The following is a 24,137-nucleotide window of genomic DNA, read 5'->3' as shown; positions in this document are numbered from 1 at the left end:
AGGTATGTATCCTTCCACCGATCAGGTATGTATCCTTCCCCGACCACACCCGGGTGGAAAGTAGTCCCACAGGTAAATTAGTCCCATTCAGGCCTCAAGAGGGCCTGGATGTAGCAGCATGGTCTGCATCAGGTAAGTGCACACTAAAACACTTGAACACATGTCCAGCTTTATGAGCCTGGCGCCTAAGGTGCCAGGACTGGGGTCCAACATGAGCCTGGCGCCTAAGGCCCGCCTAAGGCCCGCTGGAACTTCCCTGGGGGGAATGATGCCTGCCTCTGGGGTTGCTGTGTCGGACATGGCTCCTTGGAGGTAGGCATCATGACAGTACCCCCCCTCAAGGCCCCACCCAAGGTTGTTCCCTCTGGGGGTTTTGGCTTGTTCGGAAATCTCCGGTGGAACCTTTGTATTAATCGAGGTGCGTGAACATGGTTACTAGGCTCCCACGATCTCTCCTGAGGTCCATATCCCTTCCAGTCAACAAGATAGAAGAGTTTCGACTTTAACACCTTGGAGTCTAAAATGTCTTTAACTTCGAATTCTAATTCCCCCTCAATTTGAACTGGGTCTGGAGGCTTGGACAGTCGGGTTCCTGGTTGTACTGGCAAAAAAAGTGACGCATGAAAAACTGGATGAATACGCATGTTGGACGTTAAATCCAGTTTAAAGGCCACTGGGTTGATTATAGCTTTGATGGGATAAGGTCCTATGAATCTGGGATTGAAGGTTCGCGGGCCCTTGAGGGGTAAATGTTTAGTTGCTAGCCATACCTGGTCTCCTACTTGGTAAGGAGGAGTTTTACTTCGGTGCAAATCAGCGTTTTCTTTATACTTTTTCTTGGCTTGCTGTAAATGAGTTGCAGCTTCTTTGAAGGCTCGGGTTATTGTGGAATGCAGATGATTTACTGCGGGCATTTCCAGAGTCAGAGGTGGATCTAGGTCAGAGGTCCGAGGATGGTGACCATACAAAGTATAAGTTTGTCCGGTTCCAGAATGCACTGAATTGTTGTATGAATATTCTGCGATCCAAAGGATGTCTTTCCAATTTAACTCGGATTGGTGTAACTTGCACCGAAGATATTGCTCGAGAGTCTGATTGGTTCTCTCGGTTTGTCCGTCGGTCTGGGGGTGGTGGCTGGTGGATAACCGCACATCTATTTGTGCTAGTTGACAACACTTCTTCCAAAAATGGGAGATAAACTGGCTTCCACGATCCGAGACTAATATGGAAGGGAAACCATGTATGCAAACTATATTCTCCAGAAATTTCTTGGCCAAGGTGGAAGCTGAAGGCAACCCTTTTAAAGGGATAAAGTGTGCCATTTTGGAGAATAGATCCACAATTACAAGGATAGTGTTGTAACCACCACAAGGAGGCAGGTCAGTTATAAAGTCCATTGACAAGGTGTGCCATGGTGCCGGTGGAATATCCAAGGGTTGAAGTAGGCCGGCTGGCCTTTTCTTTTGACCCTTGTTTTGGGCGCAAATTCCGCAAGACAACACAAAAGACTTTATGTCTTTTCTCCAAGAAGGCCACCAGAAGTGGCGTTTGATTTTTTCCTCCGTTTTAGCGATACCAGGGTGTCCTTCCATTAAAGATTCATGATGATGGGCAATAACAAGTTCTTGCAATTCTTTACTTGGCAGAAACAACCGCTCCTGGAAGTAGGGTAAGTCATCCTTAACGGTGTAATGAGGACCCTTTTGACTCCATTCCAGTAAGGTTGAAGAGTCTAGAAGTTGTTTTACTTGCGTTTGGATATTCTCAATCGATTGCAATGAAGTTAAGCCTAAGATTCTTTGCTCAGGTATGATGGGCACAGGTTCTAAGCTCGAATTAGGTTCTTCCATGCCAATCCGGGATAAGGCATCTGCTTTTCCATTCTTGCAGCCAGGGCGATAGGTAATTACAAAATCAAATTCCGCAAAGAATAGAGCCCATCGGAGTTGTCGTGAAGATTGAGCTTTGGCCGTCTTTAAATACTGTAAGTTTCTGTGGTCCGTAATTACGGTGATGGTGTGTCTTGCCCCGAGAAGGTAGTGACGCCAAGCCTTGAAAGCAGTTTTGATGGCCAGTAACTCTTTATCGGTAATTGCGTAGTTGATTTCAGGAGGAGAACATTTTCTGGACCAAAAGGCCACTGGGTGTAGTTGGTTAGTTTTTGGGTCTCTTTGCGACAGGACAGCTCCCATGGCCGAACTGGAAGCATCGGTTTCCACTATGTACGGGAGATCTGGGTGCGGGTGCTTCAATACAGGTGCAGAGGTGAATTTGGTTTTCAGGTCATGGAAGGCTTGTTCGGCCTCAAGAGTCCATTCGAAGCGTCTGTTTTTCTTTAGGAGAGCGGTGATGGGTTGGACTGTTCGGGAAAATTCCGGGATGAATCTTCGATAGAAATTGGCAAAGCCGAGCATGCTCTGAACTCCCTTCACCGAGCTTGGAGATGGCCATTTGAGGATGGCGTCCACCTTTCGCGAGTCCATTCGGACTCCTTGAGGTGTCAGGATGAATCCGAGAAACTCAACTTCTGTGGTATGAAAAACGCATTTTTCGAGTTTTCCAAATAGTCTGTGCTGGCGCAGTTTCTCAAGGACTGCCCTAACATGTTTTCTGTGATCAGATTCTGAAGAAGAGTACACCAGGATGTCGTCAATGTAAACAATGAAGCAGACATCGATAAGTTCCCGAAGAACATCATTCATAAAGTACTGAAAGGCGGCAGGTGCATTGCACAAACCGAAGGGCATCACCTGATATTCGAAGAGCCCAAATTTGGTGCGGAATGCAGTTTTCCATTCGTCGCCTTCTTTTATGCGCACCAGGTGATAAGCTCCTCGGAGATCTAACTTGGTGTACACACAAGCGTCTTTCACCTGGTCGATAAGCTCAGGGATAAAGGGCAGAGGATAACGATTCTTAATCGTTATTTGATTTAGGGCGCGATAGTCTATACACGTTCTAAGGTCACCTTCTTTTTTTGGCACAAAGAACAGAGCTGAAGAGACAGGAGACTTGGACGGGCGAATAAAACCATTAGCTAGGTACTGATCTAAATACTGACGTAAATGCAGGTTCTCAGGTTCCGTAAGAGCATAAATCCTACTACAAGGTAGTTGAGCATTGGGTACCAGATCGATTTGGCAATCATAGGATCGATGGGGAGGTAACGTGTTAGCCTGTTCTTTCTGAAAAACGTCTTGGAATTCTTGGTATTCTGACGGTAGCTGTACAGGGGTGGAAGTTGCTGAGGCTAAACCCATAGCTGAATTTCTTGGATAACAAGTTGGTTCACAATCAGGAAAACTTATCTTCTTAGCTCGCCAGTCTATTCTTGGATTATGTGTTTCTAACCAAGGAATTCCAAGAATTACTTGAAATTGTGGGGCCTTGATCACATCAAACACGATTGCTTCCCGATGTCCATCCTGACCCACCAGTGTCAATTCAACAGTGGAATGCGTTAAAGGCCCTGAGGCTATTTCGGATCCATCTACTGTAGTAATGACATCTTGGGTTACTTTCGGGCGGAGAGGGAGCTTAATCCTGGAAGCCAATTCATGGTCTACGTAATTTCCAATAGCTCCACTGTCGATATATGCTTTTATAGCATGCAACTGCTGAGGCTGTTTTGGATCCACGAGCACCATTGGCATGACAAAATGCGAGGTCAAAGAGTTTGTTTTCAAGCTCGGCAAGCGGACCCCTACGCTTGTCGGGCTAGGTCGTTTCCCGAATCAGGTGTCAATAAATCGTTATCAGTGGCTCCAACCACCTTCTTAGGTGGTTTAACCGGACAATTTCGAAGAAAGTGACCGGAAGCCCCGCAATACAGACAAAGTTGCATTTGCCGCCTTCTCTCCCGTTCCTTCTGCGTTAATGGTCCTTTAACACCGCCGATTTGCATAGGTTCGGATACATCGGCACTCTTGGAGTTAGCGTGGGTTTTGATCGGTACTCGGGTTTCGTACTTGAACCGATCTGCTTTTCTATTTTGAAGTCTGTGATCAAGTTGAACCACAAAGTCTATGTAGTCTGCGCAGACCTGGGGTGGATTTACAATCTGAGCTAGAACATCTTTAAGCTCTCCGCGCAGGCCTCGATGAAATGGCAATGTAGGACAGGAGATCCTGATTACCTTGTCGTAAGGATAACAGTTCGTTATCAAGGGCCTGTCCTTGAGAGTGTCGAGCAAACAATCTTTCCATGCTGGCCTGAAAGCTCTGAAAATCCTGGAGAATGGGATCATCCTGATTTACCAATGGAATAGACCAATCGGCAGCACTGCCACTGAGGTAAGATAGTATAAAGGCTACCTTGGTCTGGTTGTTAGGGAAGGCCTCGGGTCTGCACAGAAAGTGTAAACGACATTGGTTCATAAAGACGGCATATTTCTTGGGATCCCCCGCAAAACGTTCAGGCGGGGCCAAAGGCATGTGTCCAGGTAGATTGATTTGTACCGGGTTATTCAAACCCATTGATGTGGAAGTACCACCGGAATTCGGTAAAGGAGTGTGCCCTGCCTGGGCCTGCAATAACCTTTTGGCCAGGTCATCTGTTCTTTCCTTGGATAGGATCAGTTCTCTTTTGAGAGCGTTAGTCTCCTGGCGGGCTGAGTGCACCTGTGCCCGTAATTCGCCCAAAAGCTGGGCCAGCTGGTCAGTCTCGGAAGTCTCCATAGCGCCCGGGTGGGAAATTGTGGGTAGGCTTCGCGTTCTGTCACGCTCACCTGATTCCCACGGGGGCGCTGGCCTGGTTTCGAGTGCTGATGCCTCTTCAATGGTGAAGCACAGGGCTCTGAAGATGGATAGGACGGGCCCCTCAACTCTGGCTAATCTGGCTCGCAGGAATATCCTCCTGTACGTGAAAAGGGAGTATTACAATCTGGCGGAATAATGCTCGAGCCTCCCACTTCCTTCCAACCCTCCTCGATACCCTTCCATGATTCCCTGTGAAGTCTCACCTTAGGGTCTGAAAGGACGAGCTCTCCATCCTGCTTCTGACGCAGGGGCGCGTTGAACCCAGTTAATTCACTGGATTGAGGTTGGATGGGAGTTCAGGTAAGCTTGATTATACTGGTAAGGCGCTGTAAAAGTTCTGTTGCAAGTTCAAAAGTTCAGCTTTAAATAATAATGTTCATTGGCTTTTTCAGGTGATGAATGAAGATTCCTTTGGAGACTTCTTGCAACAAAGCGCTAATGTTGATGTCTTTTCCCATAGGGGCCGGGGTTCGGAATGCCGGAGATATGGCGCCGACCCGAAGTGAAACGTGCAGTTCCAGTAAAGATCTGGTAAGCCCTAGATGAGCGCTCAGGTAATGTTTTTGCATTCGCTTATCTAATGTCTTTGTCTTTTTTCCCCATAGGGGCCGGGGTCCGGAAAATGCCTGGAAGCAGCAAGACCCGAAATGAAATGGGAATGACCCAACAGGTAAGTCTTAGAAGGAAACTGAGCTTTTCCTATTCCCTTCCTTCTCTCACCTTGTGTTCTTGTCTTTTTCTCTCTAGGCTCTGGGAAGTGGCTGCGGATCCGGATGATCGCTGCTGAAGATGGAGGCGCCCAAGAAAGGTGAGTGAAATGCAGCGCTGCAGCGATCGGAGCGAAATGCTTTTTAAAAATGATGTCTTCCTTTTTAGGATCGTCGGTGAAATGTCTCTGTGATGCAGGTTTAGCAGGTAAGGCCTTCTTGCTCCCCAATTCTCTTCTTATTACCCTTTGCAGGTGTCCCAGGATGCTGACAGGCGTGGCTGAAGTCCAGAAGCAGGAGCAGACACGGTGAGCGTCCAGCTGCTAGGTGCAGAACAACGCGAAGCACGTGTGGCTGTTCGGGTGGGGTTTAAATAGCTTTGGAAGAAGTTCCAGGTATGTATCCTTCCACCGATCAGGTATGTATCCTTCCCCGACCACACCCGGGTGGAAAGTAGTCCCACAGGTAAAGTAGTCCCATTCAGGCCTCAAGAGGGCCTGGATGTAGCAGCATGGTCTGCATCAGGTAAGTGCACACTAAAACACTTGAACACATGTCCAGCTTTATGAGCCTGGCGCCTAAGGCGCCAGGACTGGGGTCCAACATGAGCCTGGCGCCTAAGGCGCCAGGACTGCGTCCAAAGGGCCCCAGCTTGGGCCCGCTGGAACTTCCCTGGGGGAATGATGCCTGCCTCTGGGGTTGCTGGGTCGGACCTGGCTCCTTGGAGGTAGGCATCATGACAGTAGGACCCAGGCAATGATGGAAAGGCAATAGAGGAAAAGGGGATGAACACTGATAGTCCTGAGACGGAGGGGCAATCAGTGGGTTCTGAGTCCCACAAGATAAACAAAGAGATACACAGAGAGATAGGCAAAAAGGGGGTAAAATATAATTTCACGTGCACCTTTACTTAGCAAGAAGCTAGACAGGCCTAAGAAAGGTAAGCCCTGAAATCAGTAACAATTCACATTTCGTTTGTGTGCTTGAAGAATGTGAGGATAGATATTATGCCACTATTACTATTCAACAGAGGTACAATGCATTGGCAATGATTGGCACAGGTGCCCAGGCAATTATGATGTCAAAGCAATTAATGCAGATCATAAATGAGGGGAAAATCCTCAGGGGACATGCTGATATTGAGCCAGAGTGAGGGCCCTTTGCATAACTTCAATAGGGAAGAATACCAGTGGAGGGTGTCACTGAAGTTGACATCAAGATAGGTAGACATAGAATGAGACAAGAAGTGGTGGCCACACCCATAGATGAGATACCATTCTTTATAGGAACAGATTGTTTTATGAGACTGTCAACACTTATTGATGGGGTAAATGGGGCATTGTGGTCTTTGGCCAAAAGAAACCTGAAACCTAAAAAGGTAATGAGCCAGAGCAACAGTGCAGAATGTCACACCATTCCTAGATCAGAAAGTGCAGCGTTAGTGTATCTTCAAACTGGCTGTGTACCTAATGTCACTGTCATCCTCATGTGAAAGGGCTAAACACAAGGAGAAAAGGAGAAAAAAACTCTCTGTAGAGATGTTTCTGGACCCCAAGAAAAATTGGCAGACCCAGATAGATGAAAACAAAATGCTTTTATTTAAATGAGGAAAACTGCAAACGAAATGTAGCGCAGAGTCAGATCAGGAGAAACATATTTCAACAATAGCAGAGATACACATAGAAGAAGGTCAGACCTTGATCCAGGTGCATGTGAATGGACATCCCAAAATGATTAAAGCAGTGCTGGCCCTAGAGCAGGAAAATAGTTTCATTAATGAAATATGTTTAAACAAATGCTTGACAGAGAATAAATACCAAGTTTTAAAATAAAAAAAAATCAACACATTTTTGGTCTGGATGACTCTGAACTGGGGAAAAGAATGTTGCAAAGGTGTGTGTTGAAAATCACAGTTGAGTCCAAAGGCATTCCTCACAATGTTTGGATTGTAAGTGGAACAAAACATAAATTCTATTTGGGAAATGACATCATGCACATAATGTATATGGTGTTCAATTTCTTGAATCATAAGGCATGGTCTAGGCTGGGTGAAGCAGCACCTGAATATGAAAACAAAGGACATGCTTACCAATGTGGCCAAATGATGCCATATGCAATTGAACTTCAGGTGAAGAGGGATGTTAATATTCTTGCCTTCTCCAGACAAGTTGCAATAACTGTCACAACCCTCACCCAAAACCCCCTCTGGCAAACCCATTGGCCAGGTGGAGTCAGGACTCGGGCCTCTAAAGCCTGGCATCCTCTTCAAAAGCCCTCATGGGGCCAGTCCTGGCGCCTATGGCACCAGGCTCATACACCATGAACAACAATGTGCTTGGGAACTACTTTATTGTATTGTTAGCCAACATGGAGGCATCCACATAGCTTGGTTCCCTAAGAACCAAGCTATGCGGTCTAGTGTTTTGGGTGTGGCAGGCCTGGAACTACTTTCCCTGGTACTACTTTACCTGGACTATATAAACCACACCCTGACTGCAGAACATGCTTCGTGTTACTTTGCAGCTTGCAACGTGACGCTCACCGTGTCCAGCTATTCCCTTGAACCTCGGAGAAGCAGAACCTGCGAGGAGACAAAAGGAACATCATTAGCAGCAGCATCTTACCTGCAGTCTTCATCTTTAAACACTTGCAGCTACTGAGAACAGCGTCCTCGAATCTGCACGCCTCCCGGACAGAACGACCTGAAAGAGGAAGATAGAGGCAACATTAAAGAAAGCTGTAGAGGCATTTACAAATTATGAAATGCTCCAACGGCTTACCTGGCTGGTCGCCTCTCGGCTGGCACCACTCCGGACATTCCGCTCGCGCTGAACAACACGGCGACCTACAAGGAAGGAAAACACAGGTTAGCAAAGGCAAGACTTTGCAGCGCTGCGCGTAGCGCTTACTTACTGCATCATAGTGCTCTTAATGCGCCATCATTTACCAGCGGGGCTCAACCAAGCCAGTTCGCGGCGCTGAAGCTCCGTATACCTAAGGGAGAAAAAGGAGACATTTTAAACAAAGAAAGGCATGCAGGATAGCAACAAAACTAAAGAACGGCAATAAGACCTACCTGAACAATATCAAACGGGCCGGCGTCAGTGAAGTAACTGGACCGCCCTCGCCCATGAAAGACAACGCATCCCTGCAAAGAAGGCAGGGCGGAGAGCACGCCTAATTCTACCACAAGGTGAGGAGAGGGCGCCAGAGGGACTGAAAGCATACGGGGGTGGAGGGAGGATACTTACCCCAGTCGGTCACTGTTGAACATAGTCCTCTGTATTTTCAGGCAGAACCTTCCCCGCAGACCACATCAGGGCAAAGCTGAGAAGCATACCAGAGAGTAACCCGGCTGGGTGGCGTCCCTGTGGATACCAGGTGGGCGTAACAATAACATTATAGTACAGAGAGGGACAACAAATGAAAGGGCCTGATGCATTTGGATGCCTAAATGAATCCATGAGACAGGGCTAGAATGCAAATATACACCACTGCCAGAGATTGGATGGCCCCATTCAACTACTGGTGAATAACAAGGGGTGCCAAGACATTGATTTGGAATGAAATCCAGCATTAGGAATGGAAGTGCAGAAATCACTACACTACTGATTTAAACAACACAGTGTTTGGGAGATTACTCTTAAATCTACATAGCTTCACAGTTCATTGGATTCTAAACCAAAGGGAATTTTCAGGATACAGTCTGTTTTCCATTACAAACCAAAATATATGATATGCTGTCATCAGGAAAATTGCATCTGATTCAAAACAGGTGAATCTGAAAGAGAAGAACAGTAAGGTGAAATGCAGCAAGTTGAAATCGAGGTTAATGTGCAAAGATACTAAAAGGTGGCGGCTCTCCAAAGACACACTAACACACAACTAGAGGAAACTACAGAAGTCCCTCCTTTGGAGGACTTTCCAGAATTCTCTAAAATGATAGAGGAGCGTATTTAAGATGCAGGCACTTGCATAAATGAAGAGGAAATGGAAGAATTAAGATTTTTTTTTACAGAGTTTAAGGAGGTATTTGATAAAGAAGCATATGATTTTGGGCTTACCGATTTGCATGTTGACATATTACCAGAAGGGTATGTTAGGAAGATGGTATATCCACAACAATATAGATTTGCCTTGGCCTGCCTGAAGTCCCTGGTGGAAATAAGTAAACATTTTGATTTCAGAGGCATTTTTAGCCCTACACATTACTTCAAATTCTCCCATTTTAGGTGTGTTAAATCACAATGGCCAGTGGCGCTTGTGTGCAGATTTAAGAGAAATAAAGAAGAGGGTACCGGTTTCAAGGTGGCCACTTCCATTTATTCATCAAGGCTTTGTACAAGTTCAAGGGTCAAAGATATTTGACAGCCTGGATCTTACAGCAGGGTACTGGTGTGTGCCACTAGCTGAGGATATTCAAAACCTATTTGCCTTCTACTTTAATCGAATAAAGTATGCATGGGCCCGGACTCCCTTTGACTATATCAATAGTGAAAGTGAGTTTGGGATATTCCTAAATAAAACACTCCCATAATCAGCTGAGAGAGGAATTGTGATTTATGTGGATGATGTACTAATACAAAATAAAGCCTTAAAAAGTAACTTCAATGAAATTAGACATGTGCTTGTCAGTTACAAAAAGCTGGAGCAAACATATCTTTTCAGTAAGCTAAGTGGTGGATAAAGAGGATGAACTTTCTCAGACATGAAGTACAAGAGCATGGGTTAAATCCACAGAAGAAAAAGGTATAAGCTATTCAGAAATTAAAAGATCCCACCAACTTGAAAGGCCCTAAAAGTTTATTAGGAATGACAAGTTACAGCAGGAAATTCATTGAAGATTATGCAGAAATTACACAACCTTTGACTAAATTATTGAAGCAAGTGCTACCCTGGAACTGAAGAAAGAAACAATGTGATGAAGTGGTCAAATTGAAGAGCTGTTTCATGAAATCCCATGTTTAGCTCATCAGATAAAGAATCAAGACTTCTTCATAGAGATAGGATTCACAAGTTAATGAATGTCAGCGGTCCTGTACCAAAAACTTGATGCAAATAAAAAATCCATTGCATATGCCAGTAAGGTATTGTCACAGATAGAAAACACATTTAGAGAGTGTGAAAAAGCATGTTTGAACACTGCCTGGGCATTACAACATTTCTGCCCCATTATACAATTGGAGTGGGTGATTACTGAAACAAGTCACCAGCCTCTACAATTTTTACAAAGTGAAAGGATCAGATGAGGGAATTTGGCCCAGTCAGGAATCACATCATAGACATTGGTGTTGTATGGATTCTTAGTGGAAGTGAGATTTGGACAGAATAAAAATAACCCAGTTGCTCAGGAGCAGGCCGATTTACATTACTATGCATCTGCCTGTGATTCTGATGACACAGGACTAGAAGCAAATGTAACCGAATTTGAACAATCTTCACATAAGACATTCAATGAAGACTGTGTACCTGGATGGATGTGCATACCACATGGGAGATATATCTAAAAATATTTGGTGGCAGGGATAAGACATGTGCGGGTCAAGTGTAATGGCATTCCAAGGGTATGCATCAAATTGGGCCCCAAAAGCAGTCAAGTTACATAACTGGCTGCCGTTTATAAAGCAATATCCACAGTGATGCAAAGCAAATTCAAAGAAATAGTTTTGGTCAGTAATTCTGATTATGCCCAAAATAGTTTTGTGGAATATTTACCTGGGTGGAAATTGAGAGGGATGATCACCTATAACAAGAACCCTCTTAAACATGGCAACATGATCCAAGTCATAGATACATGTGTTTCAGAAAATGACATGATCATTCACTGGGGGAAGATAAAAGGCCATCTGAAAACATAAAGGAAAGACAGGGAAGGGAATGAGAAGGCAGATCAGTTAGCCAAGATTGGGCCGGGATGGGGGAGTTGTTTCCTATCGAGCACCTACTTGGCGAAATCCAGGTGGATGCAATAACACGCTCCAAAACTCAGGGAATAGTTGGCCTGTCGGTGGCAGAGTCGAGTTTTGATACCCCTGATCAGGACTTGCTGCAAATGGAGAGAAGAGTTGAGGGTGCTGCTAAAGAACAAAAAGAGAATTCGTTTACAGGATTGACTGATGTTTTGGGAATCTGTGTCAGGCCAAATTCAGTGGGTGGTACCATTGTCATCTCAGGGTTTGATGCTAGATCATGCCCATAGCACCATAACTGTGGGTCACTGAGACTACCAGAAAACATTAGATCTCCTAAAAGAATATGCTTATTGCCCACACATGTCCTAAAATGAATAATTATATACAAGAGGATTTTTGGCATGTGCACAGTTTCAACCTAGTTATCTAACACACAGGGCACCATTGATGACAAGAGGTCTGACGCTTCCATGGTCAGATCTACACATTGATTCTGTAGGTCCCATGCAAAGGAGAAACAGGTATTTGTTGATGGTCAATTGTTAAATGTCCAAGTGGCTGGAAAGCATTCCAGCACCTGATTGCAGCGCGCAAACAGCAGCCACCTTTTTAGTCAATCATATTTTATCTAGGTTTGGTTTGCCCAAAAATGATAGAATCAGGCTTTAGGTGTCAGTTTACTAGTGCAGTGATAACAAAGATGTGGCAAATTGTAGGTGTGAATAGGATATTACACATTTTATATTTGCCCTCTTCTTCTGGAGGTGTGGATCATTGCAACAGATACATTGTTGATATTTTAAAGAGGTTTGTAGCTGAGGCAGGGTCCAGTTGGGATTTATGTCTCCCTCTGGTGCTAATGGATATTTGATCAACACTGTCAAAATCCACAAACCTCAGTCCACATGAGAATCTTACAGACGGGACACTGGTTTTGCCACCACATCTGCTGTACCAGACCAATGAACAGGTTCTGGTAAATGTAGCCACAATTCATAAATATGTGGAAGAGCTGAGAAAGCACTGGCAGCATGCATTTGCATTCACACAGCGGAACCTGTAAAGAGACGCTGACAGTGAAAAATCATACTATGACAAGAAGAATTTTGTGAGGGAGTATGAAGTAGGTGATCAGGTATTCAAATTTGATTTTTGGGAAGGGTAGACATAAGAATGCAAAATGTCTCGCATCCTGGCGTAGCCCATACAGAATTGCGGTAAAGTTTCACCTGTGGTCTACAGAATTGATAAAGGAGGGAGATTTGGCTGTGGAACAATGTGTCCATGTTAACCAAATCAAGCCATTTCACCAAAAACATGAGGTGAAGAGTCTGGAACAAACTTGAGAAACTAATGGGGAGTGAAAGGTTTTGTTGTTATTGTAAAGTCAGCGTGAACATGTTGCAGATACTCTGGGGAGGTTCACTGTAGCACTTAATTAGATATCAATATAACTATTAAAACTTAAGTGGGGAAAAGGGGGGTGAAAATCGGTGAGCATGTGCATGACAACATGCACATTTCAAGGTAAACAAAAATAAACAGATGCAGATCCAAGATGTATGGTGGAAAAAACAAAAAGCACAAGAGGGATCAGAATTCCAGGTTGATAAGTATTATGCATGTGATAATTCTAGGTAGAAAAATAAATATATATGTTGCATGTAATATTGCTTAAGTGTTGAACCCATATTTTATTTTCAGCCAATTATTAAAGAAAACATAATTATGTTATGGTTCCCATGCTTAACCCACATGTTTATTTCACTAGCTATGAAAGAAAATGTTACTATTATGTAGTTTTATGTTTAACACATTTGTTTATTTTCAGGTTGTTATAAAAGAATCAGAATGGTACAAACACTGTATATTTTATTTTGCTTAATCAATTTTATTTCAGGTACATTCCAAAAGAAAGGAATGTATGAGTTTGGTGTGCTTGATTCTTAATCTCTCTATTTCTCTTTTGATCTAGACAATAACAAAATTGCCCCTCCAGCGCTTCTGGTACTGGCTGCCGGAGCCTGGTATTTGCAACCCACATGCTGTCTGATAACATGAACAATTGTAAATGATACATTTTGTGAGCAATTGATGATTTTTAAGTTAAAATATGTTTCCAAAAATATGCCAAGGATCACAAGGATGATCAAATGGTGTAGCCAGAATTGATGTTTGTTTCTGAAGAGACTCTTAGGTCAGGTAACAACAGAAAAAAGTGGGAGTTATCTACTGGTTACAGACTCAGAATTTCAATGAGGGCAGAATTTATCAAAAACCCAGAATATGACAGAAGAGGTATGATACTGTGATAGTGTGTATGGCAGATTCTGTTGTGACTCTGGTTTGAGACAGTGTTGTGAATTCAAATAAAACAAAATAAAAGGGGGTTTGGATTCACCATTGCATAGTGGCAGATTCCATAGCATAGTGCACCATACCATGGTATAGTATGGACTGAGTTGCAATGAAATGTATGAATAACAATGACTTACTACTATCATCTTAACCTACTAATATCTAACTAATTAATAATATTAAAAGGAGCTCAGTCCATAGCTCATTGTTGCAAAGCGGCCATTTTCATGGGACTGCAAGCACAGGCTCGACGATGTTGCTAGGATAAAAATTAATAAAATATGCTTTTGCCATGGAGACATGGGTGAGGAATTTGTTGAGTAATTCTGTTTGAAACAGGCCATTGTTTATAGATTCCAACGCTCGAAGCAGGAGGGAAAATGTTACAGTTAGGCCATAAGCATGCTGCGCTCAATTCTCTGCACACGGTGGAAGCAAATGGGCATGTGTTAACATTCTGGAAGGTTCTAAGGGGTCTGGCTGATTGGGAGGGAGCTTCTGATTGATGAGATGACATCACTGTGAGAGGCAGGGACATTGTATGCATTCTGTAGGGGGATACACCTTGAAAGGAGGAGAGTTGGGAGAGTTTAAAAAGGTCCAAACAGAGAAAGGCTGGACTGGATTATTTGCTGATAAAGGAGGGCTGCAGAGAGAGGAGACAGAACGACCAGTGCTGACTGTGGTAAAGAGGCCTTTCCTGCTGTGATAGAAGAAGTAGGGTTAGGGAGACTGTCAAGCAGCCCAGACTACAGAGAGGCATCTCTTGCTGGCGGAGCAAGCACATTCCTTTTGGACATATTTGGGTAAGCACATCAGTACCAGGTGAGTACATTTCATTGTGTTTGTGTGCGATAGAATTCAGCTAGGGTGAGTTTTGTCTGTGAGAAAAGAAAATCATATCAGACATTTCAAAGCCTATTTGTTCTCCATTCGCTCAAGTGAAGTGCATTTCTCTATGCGAGATTAGTTGCCAAAAAATAATATTAAACAATGAAGTTACTATTCTCAGAGCTAAGAGCAATCAGTTATTCCTAAGGGTTATTCGCACAGTGGTTTCTGCCAAGTTGAGAAAAGCGGGAGAGGGCTGCAGTATTTTCTCTGGGCAGACGGAGGGACATTTTGTGTGGGGTGAGAGCAGAAAGTGTTCTAAAATTGCTACTGACATAAACACATTGCATCAATTTGGCAGTTTATGAAACCAGCATGTGTCGATAAATGAGTGTACATTTCTTTGTATTCAACTCACCTACAATGATTGCATAACGTGTATTTCAAGTGGGTGCTTTTATTCTGATTCATAAAGTGTCCTATGATATAACAGAGGTTGTGCGTGGCTATTTTCTGCGTGACACATTATTTTGTAAGCACAATCATGCTTTTCTCCTTGTCATAAATAAATCAGTTTCCAAGTAACCTGGTAAGGCTATCCTGAGTAATTACACTGAACCACCAATGAAATACCAACAAGGTAGATAAATGGTTTCCCTAGTGTAATCCTAAATCCTGCTTTTGCTCCACCAAGTGACCTCTATGTGAGTCTCGCCCTGTGTTTAGTGGCAAACTAGAAAATCTCACAATATACTCTACAATAATAATCATTATAATAATAACCCAAAATACCCTACAGGACACATGACAAATAGGAGCCCCACCCCACAGCCATGCGACGAATGCTGCAGGAGTGTCCATTGCAGCCATGCTTTTGTTTGCATAATTCACTTGGTTTACTGCATTCCCTCTCCTTGCATCTCTTTGCATCTCAGATTGAGAAATGCAAGGACAGGGAACAGGTGTTAATAACAAGCAGTCCACACTCACTGACTGCATTCAAAACCTACAAGAGGTACTCTATGAATGTTCAGAAAAGGGTATGCAAAAGGGGGTCGACTATCTAGTATGCATGTTGCAAGCCATGCTTGCTTACATAGTTTCCATTCTTGCAATGACAGATCACCCCCTCTCTCCCGCCCCCCACTTGTATATAGCATATTACAGACAAAACTAATATTATTTATGTGGAAAGACAAAATCAAACATAAGCCTTGACCTTCACAAACACTCATAAATATAATCACAAGGACAAAGGCATGTGCAGGGACACACGTACGCGCGCGCACTCGCTGCCCCTGCACCCACAAACAATTCGCCAATGCCAAGGCTGTTATTCGTGAGGTTGTTTTTTTTTTCTTTTATTTGTATCTTGTTGTCCTGGAAAATTGAAAAAGATTTATGAGAATTCAATTCTTTCTCTCCCCGCATAAGCAGATTTCTTCCACACGTCTCTTCTGGGCACTGGCGCGCTGCTGGAACGATCGTTGTGCAACGCAGAGGCAAATTATGTTAACTTTATTAGTTCTGCTGTTGGTGGCAGTTTCCTTCATCAGAATCACATATTGGTTTGGGGAGAGGGAATTTGTTAATAACGTGTGTTTTTTTTCCTCCCTTTTCTGTATTCACCAGATAGTCTGCACTGTGTGTTTGACTGCTGATTTCGGTTTCTTTTTTTCTGCACATATAATATGTTGCGAGTGAGGCTCGCCCACCAGTCCCCCAAGATCATGTCCTTGCATTACATTGCGTCTTGCTTGCTTACATATCATAAACAGAACATCGGCTGCTATTTTGTGAAAGAATCTGCCAGTAAGCAGTGTTGTTGAAGGCGACTGAATTGCATTTTATTATGCTGCACAGGGAGTAGCTGAAGTTAAACTCCCTTTTCTCCATAAGAGTGGGCCTCCTATCTGGCTTGCCTGAGTTACATTAATGGAGCGTACCTGTTAGAAAAGAAGATTCTGGCCTCCAAGCCAAAGGAACATTGTAAGTAATGTTTGACTGCTTTCTCGAAGGCTCCCTCATAAAAACCAAACAAGGGTTTTACAAGAACACATGCTTCACGTTTTGGTAGCGAGGCTGAACACTCAGTCTGTATCCTGCAAATGGTGGATGTAGATGCTCAGATACAGCATGTAGATGCAATCCATAGTGCCTATGATGGTCTAATGCAGCTCGTCCCATCAAGCTGAATCAGAAAATTAAAATAAGCACTGCAAAGGCACAGCCAGCATTCTGTCAAAGCTTAAACCATAAGGAAAAAAAAAATCAAAGGGAAATAGAAAATATTTTGTACAACACAACTACACCTACAATCTAAAATTGGATTGGAAAATGTCATCCTCAGGGAATTATATGCATTTATTATATATTATAATATATATTAGGACCCATGGCAGGGGGAGCATCCAATCAGGGTGCTCAGATCACGGGCTGAATCTCATGATCCAAGCCCGTGCTCCAGGTAACCTGATGGCTGCTTCACCCACCTTGCCATCTTTGCCCACCCTCCCCTTTGTTTTCCTGTCCCTCCAAACCCGATTTACCTGATGCCTTCAGCAGTGGCACGGCAACTTCACCGCTGCCGCCGCTCTGTCTTTTAGCTGGCCACCATGCAAATAGAAGAGGTGCCCCCTTGGAGCCGTGCCGTTCATTCATATATAAAAAAAATAAAAAAATGAATATCAGCACCCCTGGTTTCCAGATTACAAATCCGAGTTGCTAATAGACATCTGCACCTGTTCCATGAGCTGGAACGGGTGGTAATAGCACTGGTACTCTCGGTAAAGGCCCTTGCTAAGTTCAGGCATATTGACTCGGGCCGGGCCGTTACCACCTGTTCCAGCCCAAGAAACAGGTGCTTATGACTTCATTAGAATAGAGGAATCATATTCTGATCAAAGCATCAACATGTCCATGGTCACACCCTAATGCGTGCTTGGCTGTAATGTCCATTCCTCAGAGAGATATTGCAAAGCACAGCCACTTTGCATTCTTGCACTTCATAGTCACAAGTCACTTGACAGTTTTGAGATCTGGTTGGACCCAGAGGTCGAATCTTGATTCGTAGGGTTTAGCATTTTGACGATAAGATAATAAATACCATTACATTTATTCTACATGTCTGCGCAGTTCTGCTTTTTCGGAAGAAGTCTGCTTATCATGTCCACTCGATGCTCTTAAATCTTTTTTATTTGAGTCTGGGTTTCCATCATACATATGTTCGATGTGCTTATCTGGACAATGAACTCTTGAGCAAAGTCTGGTGAGTGTATGAACTTGTCAGTGTATAACAATTCGTTTGGGAATGTGCCTCGAGTGTATCAGGGATCCCACTACACTCCAACTATTTGTCTCTGGTTCTGTTTATGAGATTCATTCTGGCTGCGGCCACCAGGGGAAGATGGGCACTCAGACAAGATGGCGGAGTTAGGGAAGGCTGATAACTCAGTTACCCTTATCGCTTGATGACTACGTTTTTGGAACGAACATACAACGCATAAACAGTGACCTTCAATGAATCAAATGTATGCATCGTTTACGTTGTGCTGCACTTTGGGGTATGTTGAGCATACTGCCGAGTTTTTTTTACAGAAGCTAAGCTGATTCACCTATAGAGAGAGACTTAAATCGGCAGATGCAAAGGAAATAGTTTTCATTCCCAAAAACAAAAGCAATATGTGATACTAATGCAATAACTTCCTTATACTGTGCACTATTTTTACTTCATGTAGCATCCAACAAACTGGGGAATGTGGATCACTCTTTGCTAAGACCTTTGTAAAGGTTATTCAAGAACAGTGATCTGGAAGAGGTTTTAAGTCCTGGTCAAATAGCATTGCTGCAAGGTCGAGCAAACCTTAAAATGTATTCTCTGAAGCTTGGTAAGCTGTACACTAGAGGAATAAGAATAAGGACAGCGTTCAAGTGGCAACTTTTTAGCCAATAGTGCATTGTGATACCGCACCAAAGCATATGTTTTGTGATACTTGCACCTCTTACTGGAAGTGGTCTTGATACTGGCTTGTTTGTTTGGCTAGTGACACTATAGAAAACTGTGACATTTATGAAAGTGTGGTGGCTCTGGGGTGCCTGGATCATTGGTAACCAATAACACACACAAAAGGAGGGTTGTCGGCTATGTGTCAACTTGAGGTTACAGACTTGCAGGCCGATTCATGGAATTAATGTGCGCCGATAATTCTGGCGCAGAGGTGCCAAAACGTGCGATTTGCAGTAAAAGTGCGAAAATCGCAGTGCAACTGTGAAAATCGCTGGGAAACCAGCGCACATCGATTCATGGAAGTCCGTGCGCAAGAAAAATATTGGATGTGCGCTGAAATAGTGCGCGGCGCACGCCAGCGCACAGGCAATCCAACGGCGTGCGCCACGGCCGCTGCGAAATCGCACATAGCGCGGCGCACATTACAAAAGTAGGCGGAACACGGGGCGTAACACTCGGAATGGGGAACAACGCATGAAAATATGGGCGTCACGGGGGAAGTACAGGAGGCAAGTGCGCGGAACGCCCACACGCTCGCCTACAACTCGTATTCATGGAATCGAATAGGGCAAACCAGCGCACGGTGAAAGACGCGCACAGGGCCAAACAAGTACGCCACAAGAAAGCAGGCGGTGGCGTCCCTGCGCCTGAAATAAATGTGCATCAAAAATGTGTGCTAACAAAAAGCACCCATATACAGCTATGATGAATGATCCATACTGTGGCCCTCTAGGACAAATGAGGTGCAAAGGGGTACCGACAAACACAGACACCCGCTGTGTGAAAAATATCATGTGCATGTATTACAGGGTTCGCGGGAAGTTCCACACGGGATTGGCCTGGGTACGTGTGTTTCGGTGTGCGCGTGAAGTTAAACACGCAATTTCAGCAGGGTACGTGTACTCCGGGTGCGCAGGAAATTCCACACGCAAATCCAGCAGCCTACGTGTATTTCGGGGGTGCCGGGGAGTCCCACACATGAATTGGCCGTGTGGGTCCTCCCAGCTGTTCCCTCTACACCCTCTACACCCACCACGGCCCCTGCAGGTGGCCCACACCACAGGGGACTACCCTGCACCCCTGCACATGTCCCGCAGGCAACCCATCCACCATGGCCATGCCGCCCAGCCAACCCACCTTGCACTACTGCCCACCAATGCAAGTCTCCCAGCACCCCAACACCCTGCAGTGCAGGGCACCCTCCACCAGGCCCCCACTCCTGTCCCCCTGCACCCCCACCCACCAGCAGTCAGGGGCACCCTCCACCAGGCCCCCACTCATATCCAACTCATGTCCCCCTGCACCCCCACCCCTGTAGGGCACCCTCCACCAGGCCCCCACTCCTGTCTCCCTGCACCCCCACCCCCAACACTGTGGGGTACCCTCCACCAGGCCCCCACTCATGTCTCCCAACCCCCCACCACCCAGCAGTGCGATTTGCCTGGGTACGTGTATTCCAGGGGTGCGCGGGTAGTCTTACATGCGATTTCATCAGGGTACGTGTATTATGGGTCCGTGTGAACTTCCACACGCAATATCAGCAGGGTACGTGTATTACGGGGTTCGCGGGAAGTTCCACACGCTATTGCCCTGGGTACGTGTATTTCGGGGTGCGCGGGAAGTTTCACACGTGAATTTGCAGGGTACGTGTATTTCGGTGTGCGCGTGAAGTTCCACACGCAATTTCAGCAGGGTACGTGTACTCCGGGTGCGTGGGAAATTCCACACGCGAATCCAGCAGCCTACGTGCATTTCGGGGGTGCCGGGGAGTCCCACACATGAATTGGCCGTGTGGGTCCTCCCAGCTGTTCCCTCTACACCCTCCATGGCCCCTGCAGGAGGCCCACACAACAGGGGACTACCCTGCACCCCTGCACATGTCCCGCAGGCAGCCCATCCACCATGGCCATGCCCCCCAGCCAACCCACATGTCACCTTGCACTACTGCCCACCAACGCATGTCTCCCAGCACCCTCACCCCCCAGCATCCAGGGGCACCCTCCACCTGGCCCCCACTCATTCCTGCCACCCTCCACACCCCAGCATCCAGGGGCACCCTCCACCATGCCCTCACTCATGTCCAACTCATGTCCCCCTGCACCCCCACCCCCCAGCACTGTAGGGCACCCTCCACCAGGCCCCCACTCCTGTCTCCCAGCACCCACACCCCCCAGCACTGTAGGGTACCCTCCACCAGGCCCACACTCCTGTCCCCCTGCACCCCCACCCCCCTGCATCAAGGGGCACCCTCCACCATTCCCCCACTCCTGTCTCCCTGCACCCCCACCCCCCAGCAGTGCAGGGCACCCTCCACCAGGCCCCCACTCCTGTCCCCCTGCATCCCCACCCCCCAGTACTGTAGGGCACCCTCCACCAGGCCCCCACTCCTGTCCCCCTGCACCCCGGCCACCCTGCATCCAAGGGCACCCTCCACCATCCCCCCACTCCTGTCTCCCTGCATCCCTGCACCCCACCCCCCAGCAGTGCAGGGCACCCTCCACCAGGCCCCCACTCCTGTCCCCCTGCACCCCCACCCCCAGCACTGTAAAGCACCCTCCACCAGGCCCCCACTCATGTCTCCCAGCACCCCACCCCCAGCATCCAGGGGCACCCTCCACCAGGCCCCCACTCATGTCTCCCTGCACCCCCACCCCCCAGCAGTGCAGGGCACCCTCCACCAGGCCCCCACTCCTGTCCCCCTGCACCCCCACCCCCTGCATCCAGGGGCACCCTCCACCATGCCCCCACTCCTGTCTCCCTGCACCCCACCCCACAGCAGTGCAGGGCACCCTCCACCAGGCCCCCACTCCTGTCCCCCTGCACCCCCACCCCCCAGCACTGTAGGGCACCCTCCACCAGGCCCTCACTCATGTCTCCCAGCACCCCCACCCCCCAGCACTGTAGGGCACCCTCCACCAGGCCCCCACTCATGTCTCCCTGCACCCCCACCCCCCAGCAGTGCAGGGCACCCTCCACCAGGCCCCCACTCCTGTCCCCCTGCACCCCCACCCCCCAGCACTGTAGGGCACCCTCCACCAGGCCCCCACTCCTGTCTCCCAGCACCCACACCCCCCAGCATTGTAGGGCACCCTCCACCAGGCCCCCACTCCTGTCCCCCTGCACCCACACCCCCCAGCAGTGCAGGGCACCCTCCACCAGGCCCCCACTCCTGTCCCCCTACACCCCCACCCCCCAGCACTGTAGGGCACCCCCCACCAGGCCCCCACTCCTGTCCCCCTGTACCCCCACCCCCAGCAGTGCAGGGCACCCTCCACCAGGCCCCTCTCCTGTCCCTCTGCACCCCCACCCCCAGCACTGTAGGGCACCCTCCAACAGGCCCCCATTCATGTCTCCCAGCACCCACACCCCCCAGCATCCAGGGGCACCCTCCACCAGACCACCACTCATGTCTCACTGCACCCCCACCCCCAGCAGTGCAGGGCACCCTCCACCAGGCCCCCACTCCTGACCCCCTGCACCCCCACCCCCCTGCATCCAGGGGCACCCTCCACCATGCCCCTATTCCTGTCTCCCTGCACATCCACCCCCCAGCAGTGCAGGGCACCCTCCACCAGGCCCCCACTCCTGTCCCCCTGCACCCCCACCCCCCAGCACTGTAGGGCACCCTCCACCAGGCCCCCACTCATGTCTCCCAGCACCCCCACCCCCCAGCACTGTAGGGCACCCTCCACCAGGCCCCCACTCATGTCTCCCTGCACCTCCACCCACCAGCAGTGCAGGGCACCCTCCACCATGCCCCCACTCCTGTCTCCCTGCACCCCTATTAGGCGGAAACCTGTGCAGTTCCCTCTGGGACCACTGCAAAAGATTTAGGACTACAGGCGTTTGGCGGTGAACCCACTTGGTAGCAGCCCACACCACAGAGATTCACTTGGTAGCTGTGGCTGAGCAGTCAGACTTCTCTCAAGAAAAGTTGCGCAGTATGTGGAGTATACAAAATAGGGCAATCCTTCACAGCAAGACAAGCAAAAACACAACAAGGCTTAGTGAAAGGATATTAAGGTATTTATTTATAACAGAACATCTATGAAAAACATTATGGCACTATCACGGCAAGCAAATCAAACACAAATACTCTACGAAGAAGAAAACGATCAATCCCCCTAGCAATATCTCGACAACTCTAGGTTCTACCGGTACCACTTATTTTCAGACTGAGGCGTATACCTCAACCTAGATGACACTCGAATATTAGTTAGGACGGGAGAGAAAAAGATAGGCAGGTTACGAAATCAACGCAGTTCAATACTTCGCGGGTAAAATGCATGGCAAGAAGACAAGAATCACAATAGATCATAAAGTTCAGAGGCCAGGCCCACTTGGAGAGAGGCAAGGCGCGATGTCCCAAAGTCTCTAGCGGAGATGCATTCAAGTCTTTGTAGCAAATTGTTATCGGCAGATTGAACCAGTTCAGAACTATAAATGAGAAAAGCTTGGAGGCGACCCAACGGAAAGGATAGGATTAAGACACCTCACTCAATCCGATCGAAAGGGAAGCCAGGCGGACACAGTACCTTGTTGTGGAGGGCAGCTCCGGCGGGGGCAGTTGTTCCTGGTGGTGGATGCACGTCGGGTCTTTGCCAAGAGTAGAGAGGTTCTCGTCGTCGAAGAAAAGTGAAGTCCAGTGCACCACCAGGGAAGAGACCAGCCGCGGAGTGGTCCGTCACAAGACACCACCTTTGGGTCGCGGTGCAGGGGTAGTGGCTATCCGGTTGCCGAGGTGCTCTGCACGGGCAATTCGACCACTACGTCCTGAGGCGAATAAAAAGCAAAGGGGGCTGGTTGTTCCCACCAGCCAGGGGAAGAGTCTCTCCGGCAGGGAGATCTCCTCTGTCGTAGGGTAGTGGTGAGTCGGCTTAGCAGGGCTCCACCAGAGGTGTCGTTGTTGCAGGTCGGCTCACCGTTACCCTCGTCGGATTCTTAGCTCCTGTGGCGACTTCTGAAGATCCAGTCCCAAAAGCCCTGCTTTTATGCAGAAAACCCCCATTCATTCAGCCTAGCTGTCAATCAACACATGCTAAGTGGTGAGCGGGAAGGCTCACCATTTGGGCCAATCACTCCAGAGTGCGACCGGAGTTGGCAAGGCAACTCGGTCCAGGGTGCCTAAGCCCCCTCCCACATCCCTGTGGTAACCCAGACAGAATGGCACCACTTTGGAGAGTCTCTGTACAGAGCCCGCCAAAAGTGGAACAAAGGGCTCAACCTTTGGTTTAGGAGTCACAGAGACGAACACAGACGCCATTTTACAAACCGAGTTCTGGCAGAAAATACCATCCGATAAACCTATTTAAGATAAGTAGATCGGTGGTTCGTTAGAGATTAACAAGAAAAAGTATCAATCTCCAACAATGGGACGAATCCCATAGGGTTATGTTCGGGGTCGAACATAGCAAGTAGTTTCCACTGCCACCAGCCAAAACTCGAGGAGGGGGGATGGGACAGTGCCCCCTCGAGTAACAGGTCCAGGAGTAATCGAATTACCCCTACTAGTACATCCACAATAAGATGGTTTGTACTAGTCCTGTTAGTAAATTTAGGTCTAATA

The sequence above is a fragment of the Ambystoma mexicanum genome, chromosome 10 (assembly GCF_040938575.1).
Source record: "Ambystoma mexicanum isolate Mex_15411 chromosome 10, UKY_AmexF1_1, whole genome shotgun sequence".
NCBI lineage: Eukaryota > Metazoa > Chordata > Amphibia > Caudata > Ambystomatidae > Ambystoma > Ambystoma mexicanum.
This window is presented reverse-complemented; position numbering follows the sequence as displayed.